Source organism: Nilaparvata lugens, chromosome 14 (assembly GCF_014356525.2).
Source record: "Nilaparvata lugens isolate BPH chromosome 14, ASM1435652v1, whole genome shotgun sequence".
In the NCBI taxonomy this organism is placed as follows: domain Eukaryota; kingdom Metazoa; phylum Arthropoda; class Insecta; order Hemiptera; family Delphacidae; genus Nilaparvata; species Nilaparvata lugens.
In genome coordinates, this window is record NC_052517.1 from 12,121,127 (window position 1) to 12,132,371 (window position 11,245).

Sequence of the window (11,245 nt, forward strand, 5' to 3'; positions counted from 1 at the left end):
TCAGTCATTTGTTCCAAAATATGTTTTTTTAAAGTCAGGTTGAAGCTCGCTCGGCTCTCGATAGACCTGATAGAAACAGGAAGTGTATTCCATGCACGACAGGCACTGACTAAGAAGGATTTTGTGAAAATAGTAGTTCGATGATTGGGTATCCTTAAAGTACTTTCTCCGGTTCTAGTATGTGAAGCATCTATCCTCCTACCTTCAGAGACAAATTTGAAATCATCTTTAAAATAGTTCGGATTACCGTATTTCAAGATATCTCTAACAAGCTTGACTATTCGAAAAAGCCTCTGATCGGGAAGCTTCAATGTTGAACTAGCAATGTGGGCTGAGGTGATATGATCATGGCGTTGGAGAGAGTAGACGAAACGTAGACAATAATTCTGGCAACGCTGTAGTTTATCATTCAGAGTGACTTGCATATCGTTAAGAACAGAATTACAATACATTAAATGTGGGAAGATGAGAGATTGAACCAATAATAATTTAATGTTTCTAGGGAGGATATCGTGCATTTTCTCCAATGCATGCATGGCTGAGAATACCTTTTTACAAGTTTTGTTCACTTGTTCTGACCAGTCAAGAGTATTATTCATAATAATGCCTAAATTTTTAACTGAGCTACAGTAAGGAATGTCATTACCGTCTACACTAATTTTGTGAATCGATTCAAGGTCAATATTGTTTATAAGACGAGAATATCCAATTATAATGGGTTGTGTTTTGATGGGATTAAGCTTAAGGCCATTTTTCTTTGTCCATTCCACTATCGAATTGATATCCTGATTCATTATTCCAACTGTTTCATTAATTTTTGTTATGGGACAGCTTAAATAGATTTGAAGGTCGTCTGCATAAGTATGGAAACTGGAGAATTTGATAATGGAAGAAAGGTCATTAGCATACAAAGTGAAGAGGAGAGGGCCTAAAATTGAACCTTGTGGTACTCCATGCATAACGTTTTTCCAAGTTGACTTTTTGTCACCGACAGATACACATTGTTTCCTACCTAATAGATAGGATTTAAACCAAACTAACGAGTTGCGACTGAAACCAAGAATAGCCAACTTATTCAGAAGGACTGTATGATCAACAGTATCGAATGCTTTAGAAAAATCAAATAGGGTGAGGATGGTGCATTTTCTTTGGTCCATAGCTAACCTTATATCATCAGTGACACGAAGCAGAGCTGTCTCAGTTGAATGGAATTTTCTAAAGCCTGATTGAAAGTTATGAAGCTTACTATTGTTGTCTAGAAATTTTACAACTTGAGCATGAATGAGTCTTTCTAGCACTTTGGACAATGCAGGTAAAATACTGATTGGTCTAAAATCCTCAACTTTATTGGGTGATGGAACTTTATTTAGAGGGCGAACCAGAGCAAACTTCCAGTTTTCAGGGAAAATGCCTTCTTCAAGTGACTTGTTGAAAATGTATGTAATGGTTGTTAAAACAGCAAATAACATCTTCTTGATAAATTTAATAGGAATTTTGTCTACACCCGTAGCATTACTATGAATACGTTGAATTGCTCTGAAAGTGTCTTCTTCTGAGATTGGATGGAAATGAAATTGATCAGTGATTGGTAAATCTAAGTTTGTAACCTGCTCTTCAAGATCATCTATATGATTAGCAATGACAACTTCGTCGCGTTGGTTAGAGTGTGAAACGAAATGGTCATTTATATTATTCAATGGTAAGTCAATTTGTGGATTCGATTTCTGTTTGCCAAGCCCGAATTCTTTTATTCCCTGCCAAAGTGATTTAGAGTCTTGTCTATTGTTTGTCATAAACGAATTCAAGTACCTAATCTTTGAGTTCCGTAATTCCTGTTTCACCCTATTTCTAAGGCTCCTATACTCTATCAAACTGTCCAAGTCAAATGTCTTTTTAAATTTTCTATGTGCTTTGTCTCTACGTCCCATCATCTTAAGTATGTCTTCAGTCATCCACGGTACTCGTCGTTTTCTATTAATCCTCCTTGTCACATAAGGTGCATGTTTGTCATACAAAGTCAAAGTCCAATTCTCGAAAGTCTTGACCATGTCATCAACTGAGGGTAATGCTTCAATTTGATGCCATGGAGTCTGAGCCACATCAGTCAGGAAGGCGGCTTCATCAAAGTTTTTGAAGTCTCTATAAGTGATAATTTTCTGTTCTGGCTTGGGTATCTTATGGGAAAGTACACAGTAGATCAAATCATGTCTAGAAATAGCTGGGACTGAGATTTGGCCTGCTTGAACAACCTCATTGGGATCACTAACAATGAGAAGGTCAATGAGTGTGTCTGATTCATTAGTATGATGAGTTGGATCGAGGGGTAAAATAGTCATGTTTAGGCATTGGAAAATTGTAGTCAGTTGAAAGTAGTCAAAGTTACGATTTGTCATGTTCAAGTCGGTGTTCATATCCCCCATAACTAGTATACGGTTATAACAAGGCATAAGAGAAAGCAAGGCATTTTCGAAATCTGTGAAATGACCTATTTTTGGTGGGCGATAACAGATACCAACGAGTAATTTATCATTACTAGATAAGGATAATTCAAGTAGCATAAACTCTGGTCTGGAACAATACTCTTGTTTAGATGTGATTAAAACTTTTGTTTTGATACCATCTTTCACATAAATTGCTACACCCCCACAAGCTTTATTTAATCTATCATTCCGGAAAAGATTATATCCAGGCAATGCAACAAAATTTGATGAAATACTAGGCTTCAAAAATGATTCGGAAATTCCGATTATATTGAAGTCCTGAAAACGGAAGATTGCTCTGAGTTCATCAATGTGGCAACTGAGGGATTGTACGTTAAGGTGAGCAGCCTTGAAAAGTTTTTTGAAAGAGTGGAGCTTATTGCTAGAAACATACCTGCGTCATTATTACTATTATTGAAATAATCATACCTACTTGAGGGCGAGCGAGCTGACGTGTCAGTGAGAGGCATCATGGAAGCAGCAGACCAATCGTGAACCGACCTCAGAACGACACATGACGGGGAAATGGGGATGAAACTGATAAAACTTAACCTAAATGAAAAAGTCTCTTGATTCGAGTGCATTCAGTATGCCTTGACAGTTCGGCTCACTTCACTATTTAAAGCACTAGTTCAGAAATTCACTAAACACAATAAGATGTAGATGTGTGGAGTTTCGGTGATGAATAATCCTAATGGTGAATAAGATGAAGATTGAGGAAGAACTGGTAGTGGGAGATCTGGTCCAAGTGGAGATAGAGCGAGTAGGTATCCAGTAGTGGAAGAATCGGGTCCAAGTGGAGGTAGAGCGAGAAGGAATCCAGTGGTGGAAGATCGAGTCCAAGTGGGGACAGAGAGAGATGGAATCCAGTGGTGGAAAATCGAGTCCAAGTGGTGATAGAGAGAGATGAAATCCAGTAGTGGAAGATCGTGTTCATGGTGGAGATAGAGCGAAATGGGATCCAGTAAAAACTGAAAAAGAGAAGAAGAAGCCAGCAGAAAAACGAAAAATCTTTGAAGAAAGTTATCAATAGAGGAAAGATACATAATACAACTGATAATGAATAATATTCGCATAAAATTGAAGAGGAATAGTATGATTTAATGTGGGAAAGAATCGAATATTATATGGATAAATATATGGATATTATAATATAATATAAGGATAATAGTAGAAGGTAATCAGATAGAAAGAGAAAAGGTAGAAAGATAAATAGATATGGAGAGAGAAATAAACATTTGAACATGCTGATAGCAAGTGGAAAAATCACAGGGAAAATAATGATAATAATAGGAAAGGAAAGAAGAGGAAGAAGGAATGTGCACAAATTGCGAAGAACTTATGAAACTGAACTATAGAATAAGAAATAGAACATCGCATTGTGATCTTGAATTAATCAAGGAGAGAAGAAAAGAAGAAAAGAAAAAGAAAGAGAAGAAGAAGAGAAGAAGAAGAAGAAGAAGAAGAAGAAGAAGAAGAAGAAGAAAGAAGAAGAAGAAGAAGAAGAAGAAGAAAAGAAGAAGAAGAAGAAGGAGGAGGAGAAGAAGAAGAAAAGAAGAAAGAAGAAGAAGAGAGAAGAAGAAGAAGAAGAAGAAGAAGAAAAGAAGAAGAAGAGAAGAAGAGAAGAAGAAGACGAAGAAGAAGAAGAAAAGAAGAAGAAGAAGAAGAAGAAGAAGAAGAAGAAGAAGAAGAAGAAGAAGAAGAAGAAGATGAAGAAGAATAGCAAAGAATAATAATCATCATCGCAAACAACAATATTCAAGTAATCATTATAAATATAAGATCAAGAAGAGAAACGAGAAAGAAAAAATAAGGAGTAGAGGAGACGATGGAGAAAGTGCTTGATTATTTTAGATGAGTTTTAAATACTAGTAATAGTGTGAAAAATATTATATAGTATTAGAAGTATAATTAACTATTGGGAGTTGCAATAACGATAAAAGTAGTAAATTGAGAACTGTAATAGTTTAGTGATGAATGTCTAAGATAACTGGAGGCAGTTAGATTGTGGAATCCATTGCCGTTGTTGGGTGGTGGGGCTTGCTTCACGCGTGCAGTTGTTGGTTTGCTGTTGGGTGGCGGTGGGCTTGTTTGAGTCGTTGGAGGGGACATGTCCATTCATCTCCGTCAATCTCATAATGTTTCTGCAGTCCGGTACTGATTTTGATTCAGACTTCCCATCATTATTTCTGACTAGCCAACTCAACTCAATTGTATTGGAATGAACCAATCTTGAATTTGAAATTTCAACTTGAACAAATGATTCAGCATTGGGCGAAAGTTGAGATTCTATCATTTTTTGATTCTCTGTGGGGACATTTGTTGAATCCTCACGAAATAAATATAGGAAGGCTGGAGTTGACGTTTGCATCCAAATTAATAGAAGATGAATTCGAATTTTCTTGTTAGGACCACGAACTAGTGCACTCTGCCTTGTTTTACCCATAACAATTTCTGGTTTTGTGACATCACTGAAGGTATTGTCTATTTTCCTATTGTCAACCATTTCAATTACATATTCGTGGACACTTCCTACAGCATTCTTCAATTGTCAATCATCTGCTGAATTTTTACTTTGCTGATTATAATTGTTCACGCTATGGTTATGATTTGGGTTAAATCGGGAAGTTTTATTGCGGTTGCTACTGTGGTTGGATGAGTTGGAATTGGCCGATTTGAAAGGCTGTGAGTTCTTTCTCCTGTCTGTTGTTCGGGATGACGTGTGAACATTATCGTTACCCTGTCTATTCCCTTGAATAGAATTTCCGTTGTCTCTCTCATAATTTCCTTTGTTCCTTATCCTTTGGTGAGGGTGCATTTGTTTTTTCGGGGTAATTTTGGTAAGCATTGCAATTCTCATCGTTCATATAATTTTTTTGGAGAGAAGCTAACCTCACATTCGTTTTGATTCACTGAAGAATTCTAAGTTGATTTATACAGTCAGTTTTACCTGGAATTCTAGACAAATGCGATAAAAATTCATCATAGGATTTGAAATCACAAATGCTCAAGGCATTTTGGATATATCTTGGCAGTTTATTTGAAACTATAGAAACCAGTCCAGATTCTGATATCCTTTCTTCCCTTATAAGATCATGTAAATACTTTATACGACTTGCAAATGTAGTGATAAACATCTTAGACCAGTTATAGAATATATATGCTGGGAAGTCTAGCCTCTGAAGCCAACATCTACTGCCAAATCCACCCATCTTGACGTCACAACAGTGACGTTACGTATCGTATGGAAAACTTTCAGATTGTTTCTATTTCAGATTCATGGTGTTTTTAGACTATTTCTAGCTATGGGTGAAAACGATATCGGTTAAGTTATAATGTTTTATGTGATATCGGCTTCAAAGTTATAATGTGTTTTGAAAATAATAAGGTACGGTAGCCTACAAAACTAATCTATTGTCATGCTGCAATGAGTTCACTTACATCATAACCAAGGATAATATTACAGTTTTACAACTTACGATATATATGTGTATAAATTTCAACTTATTCAGGAGAAGATATTCCACTTTTTCTCCTAAAATTTTTAGTGTAAATGCTGTGCAGGAGATTACCATTTTCATCAATAATAATTACATAAATAAATAACAATCTGCTATGGAAAACAAGCTATGTTTAACAACAATGTAAGTCAAACACCACAAACACTTACGATGCGTGACGTCACTGCTGTGACGTCAAGATGGGTGGATTTGGTAGTAGATGTTGGCTTCATCTACTTTCAGTATGAATATACAATGGGCCGTGTCTATTCTATAACTGGTCTAAGATAGACATACCACAACTTGGTTGATATTTGCATGTAAGAATACGGGTTGATAGTGCTTTTTGTTTAGCACTAGATCAAAATGTCTCCAAAAACCTCTTAACAAAATTGTCTTAACTATTAAATTCATGAGTATGACATTGAAATTGAATCAAAGGCTCTCTTTTCAGTCAACAATTCAACTAAATTCACCATAAATTCCAACTAATGTGAGTGAAAGAATTTATGGCTCCCATTTGTCAGATAAATGCCCTTGCTCAGATTGTATTGTCAAAGAATGGGACTGATGATGAAAGCTGGTGGACATTCACATTGCGATTTGAGTTGTATATTCCCTGAATGTTGTTTGAATTCTTTCTAATTCATACAATGGATATACCTATATCGAAATTTCCAAAGTTAGTCATTATTTTACAGCTTTAAATGATTAGTATGTATTATTTTGCTATTCAGTTTCGTTTGAAAATTTTTTTAATTAAAACTTTTCTGTTTTTGAATGCTCGGACTGAAAATTGGACTTAAATTCAGAAGTGTATGGAACATAACCTACTTTTTGGACCAATGATAGTGTATAAATCCAGATTCAGGGAAGAAACAGTATTGATCTGTGCCTGTTGGTCAGTTTCCAATCATTTTGAAGAATTGTGGTCAGTTTATTAATAAATGAATAAATATAAACTATGCTTTTGTACTCCAATATTACTGTGTTAGGAATGATCAGTCCTACCTGTCTAGGAGCACTAGTGCATTCCCATACTCTAGTTTTTCTACCATGATAACTTTGTTCCAATTCTGCAGCATTGCCTTCAGAAGAATATTTGAATGTCTGGACTAGCGTTTGCAGCCGGTTATCACTGTCAGCAGTTTCGGCAATTCCCAGATTGACAATCTCATGACATCTGCAAACAACAAATATACAAATTAAACTTCCAATTTGAATGATCAGATTCATTTATTCATTATTCAACAAGCAAACATCTAGCAAGCTTATCATCTGCAAACAACAAACATACAAATTAAACTTTTAATTTGAATGATTGGATTCATTTATTCATCATTCAACAAGGATAGCAAATTCTCACTCATAACTGGAGCCTTGAGTCTTTGTTGTCCATTTGTGGGTTTGATGTTTGTTACAGGATTATCTTTGATTGGTTTCATCTGTGCCCGACTCTGAACATTCAGTGTAAATTCTATTATCTTCATTCCCTTTCAATTGAGAGCCAGAAAATGTTGAACATCTATCATAGGAAACCAACTTCGGTGTGGATGTCATGGCCATTCAGCTATAAAAGGAGAGAGTAAACTGTTCTGCTAACTTGCTTATAATGGTACATACGTACTACATAAGTTATTGAGAGCCGGTATTCGAGCATGGGATACAGGTAAGTTCTAGGCTCTGTACAGCTGCAGTCAGAAAACTGGCTTTCCAAAACGGGGTGTAGTCACAGTAGCCTAAATAGTTGCAGCAAAATAAATCGTTATTTTCTCATTTCTACAGCCTAACTGGTAACGTTTATCTTTGACGAAATGAAACATTTCTAAACTATAAGGATCCAACACAAACAATTTCGATAAAATGCAATTCAAGATGGCGAAAATGTTGTTAAAAACACGGTTTTTCACGATCTTCTCGAAAACTGCTTCAACGATTTTGAACTAATTTATACCTAAAATAGTCATTGATAAGCTCTATCAACTGCCACAAGTCCCATTTCTGTGAAAATTTCAGGAGCTCTTCCCCATCTATGCAAAGTTTGATTTTAGATTCCCAATTATCAAGCTCCAGATACAAATTGAACAAAGAAATTCAAATGGAAAAGATTGAGCATGGAAATCTCTACAATGAATGATCAGTTACATTTTCACCTAAAATTGAAAATAACCTTGAAATTCGAGAGAATGTGACTATTCTATTGCAAACTGTTGGCAACTGTTGATTCTATTAAATCATTCACTATGAAGAGATAGCAAACCTCGTGTGTCTCCACCTCTCCATTGTCCTGTCACCAGCTGGCTCAGATCTTTGAATAGTAGGCTTGAGATGAGCGTGAACACTAGCGTCAGGTGATCAGTTTTCATAATGGCAAGGGAAGTTGTGTGAGTGCGCCACACAAGATTTTCCAATTTTGTGTAAGATTTTATAATTTTTCGAAATTTAATTATTTGAACGTGACTTTGACTATTATGACAGAAGCCAATTGTCTGACTCAAGCTAAGTCTAGAACTTACCTAAATCCCAGGCTCAGAAACTGGCCTTGAATCTTTATTATGACTTGGAAAAAGCCTGAATATTGAGAAATGTGCTAGGTACAGTATTCTAGTCAGGATATGTTACAATCAAGACCTTCAATATGATTTGGAGAGACAATACTCTGGTTCTGATAGAAGTATCCAATTTGAAACATGCACTCTTTGAGAGAAATTCCATAAATCATTCCAAAATTTAGCAAAATGTAGCCAATATCCACAATCATAATTGAGATTTGTGACAAGAGTCTTTAACCTAATTTATTTTTAGACATAGTACTAGGAATTGAACTATATTTTTGTATAGTCTACATCAGTCATTTTGTATAGCCTAGTTCATTACATTTTTCATGGCTAAATAACTATAACACTAGAAAAATGCTCAAAAAGCATCAGTGATTCATTTGTTACTATGTTACTGTGCTGAAAGGTGAAGTATGTTAATCATAATAGGGTACAGTAGAGCTTTTTTTCCCTCTGGTGGGTATATTTTTTCTATCTTGTCTTTATACTAATGATCAATATAGTTTTCCAAGGTATAATTATGCATTTTTCATATTGAATCCAATTACTGTATTTTCATTATTCTATATAGGTACAACTGTATATTCCTTTTATTGTTCATCTTATTTCATTTTTATAATTTTATAATTCATTCTTTTCTCATATTTACATCATATTTTTAATTAAAAATTGTATTATGTGAAAATTATTGTATTGTGTGGAGGAGGCAAAATGGGTTCTTACCTATTGTCTCCAAGGATAAATGAATAAATTATAAGTTCTCATGGATAGACTCTAATGACAATACCATCAAATTGGGAATGGAGAATTTTGTATAAATGTTTTATATAACAGTATAAAGTTTCAGTGGGCCAAAGGACTTACTACACGACCAACCATGATACTATTGGGGACTCTCAAGTTCACTGCAATTCTCCACCTTACTTGCAATAATATTTCTAACAATAAACTTTATATCCAACTAGATTTAATTCCTATAACAGATTCAAAACATCTCAACTTCTTCAAAAGAATAAATTGATTGCAATTCCTCTATTGACAATTGACATATTTTCCTATTTTCGTCAATTTATTATTCATTTAGAATTATCGGATAAGGAAATTGTCAATATATTACCAATTTATTTGAACTGCAATAGCTGGATGAATGATTTCAACAATTTGAATGATCCTCCTTACATGGCAGAAATACCTTATTTGATACTTCCAGGGGATTTGAATGTAAGATAGGTGAGGAGCAGGATTTTTTCAATGAAATCTATTGTATTGATGAGTTAAGTACAGACATCTTGCCAGATAATTTCATACTGAAGAGAAAATCGAAAGATAAGTGAATAAATGGTGAAGGGTAATTTTTTTTGGAAGATGTGAGGATTTTGGATAAGTATTGTTAAATGGTAGGACTAAGGGTGATGAGATGGGCATTTCACTTTTATAGGAGGTATGGGTGCATCTGTTATTGATTTGGTTGCAATGTATAGTGCAAGTTTAAAATTTTTTCATGACTTCTTGGTAATTCCACACGTGTACTCTGATTATTCACCAGTAAAACTGCATTTGAAAGAAATTAGAGTAGTTGAAAGAGTTGATGATATTATTATTTATAGTAGTTGATGAGTTGACACAATTATTTGCCACCAAAACTTATTTAGAGTAGAGCTGATGATAGATGTTATAGAAATAGAATTATTCGGAATATGAGTGAAATGAATGTAAGTGAAAGGATTGGTGATAACGCCAATATGTAGAACAGTCAGTTATCACTGTTGTAGATTGTTGCATTAAGAGATCGTCGAATAAACCGCTACACAGTTAGGACAGCATGAAGCCAAGTTCAAGCATGTGTGGTATGATAAAGATTGTGCTAAACAACGTGATAAAGTGTTTTCTCTATTGAAAATATTCAGAGAAAGAAGTTCTGATTCTTTAGAGAAAGGCTATCAATTGAGAGAAAAAAAATTACAAGGATCTGTTTTGCCAAGGAGAAGAGTTATTGCACACTAACTTGAGAGAGTTTAGAGACGGCAAAAGATACAAAAGCGTTTTGGGAGGCAGTTAATAAATTGAAAAGACGTGATAATCATATCTGTTAATAATATAAGAGCACCAGAATGGACCAATCATTTCTCTGAATTACTTGGAGCATCCATATTCATACAAAACTTTTTCCATTTGCAGAACCATTGATAGCGAATGATCAATTAGATTGGGATTTTTTTGTGAATTGGTTTGTGAATTGTGTGGATAATAGAGAAGAAGCCTTCATCCATCTGGATTGTTCTGAAATAAAAACGTTGGGGTATATTTAGAGGGATCGCTCGCCTAGAGCAGTCAGTCAGTGTGAAACAAGAAGTCAGTGATAACCAAGAAGTCAGTGATAAACAAGAAGTGAGTGATAAAAAGAATTTCAGTGGTAAAGGAACAGTGTCAGCAGTTCCCAAAGCCTGGCAGTTCCTAGTGATAATTTTATAGTGACAGTATAGTGATAATTATTTTAGTGATAATTTTATATAAAAGGCTGAACAGGAATAACTTGTTGCTGTCTGGATCCTGTTCCGGCTGCTGGAGAGCTTTCAACATTTGGAGTTCCAGTTCATCAATCTTTCTTCTTTTATTACTAGCTATCCTCTCAGTTCTATGTTCTGATGAATTTTAATTTTTGTTAATAATATCTCCCGATTGTTATCGTTCAAAAGTTAGAAATCTC

At 34.9% G+C, this 11,245-nt stretch overlaps 1 protein-coding gene across 1 annotated transcript in view; it reads right to left on the reverse strand.

Moving 5' to 3' along the window:
• LOC111055472 overlaps nucleotides 1-7,150 on the reverse strand; it is a 215,978-nt gene extending 208,828 nt beyond the window's left edge. The window contains exon 1 of the mRNA XM_039440765.1: nucleotides 6,992-7,150. The gene's annotated coding sequence lies outside the window, so the exon portion shown is untranslated. The remainder of the gene's footprint in view (nucleotides 1-6,991) is intronic.
• Between the last annotated feature and the right edge of the window lie 4,095 nt (nucleotides 7,151-11,245).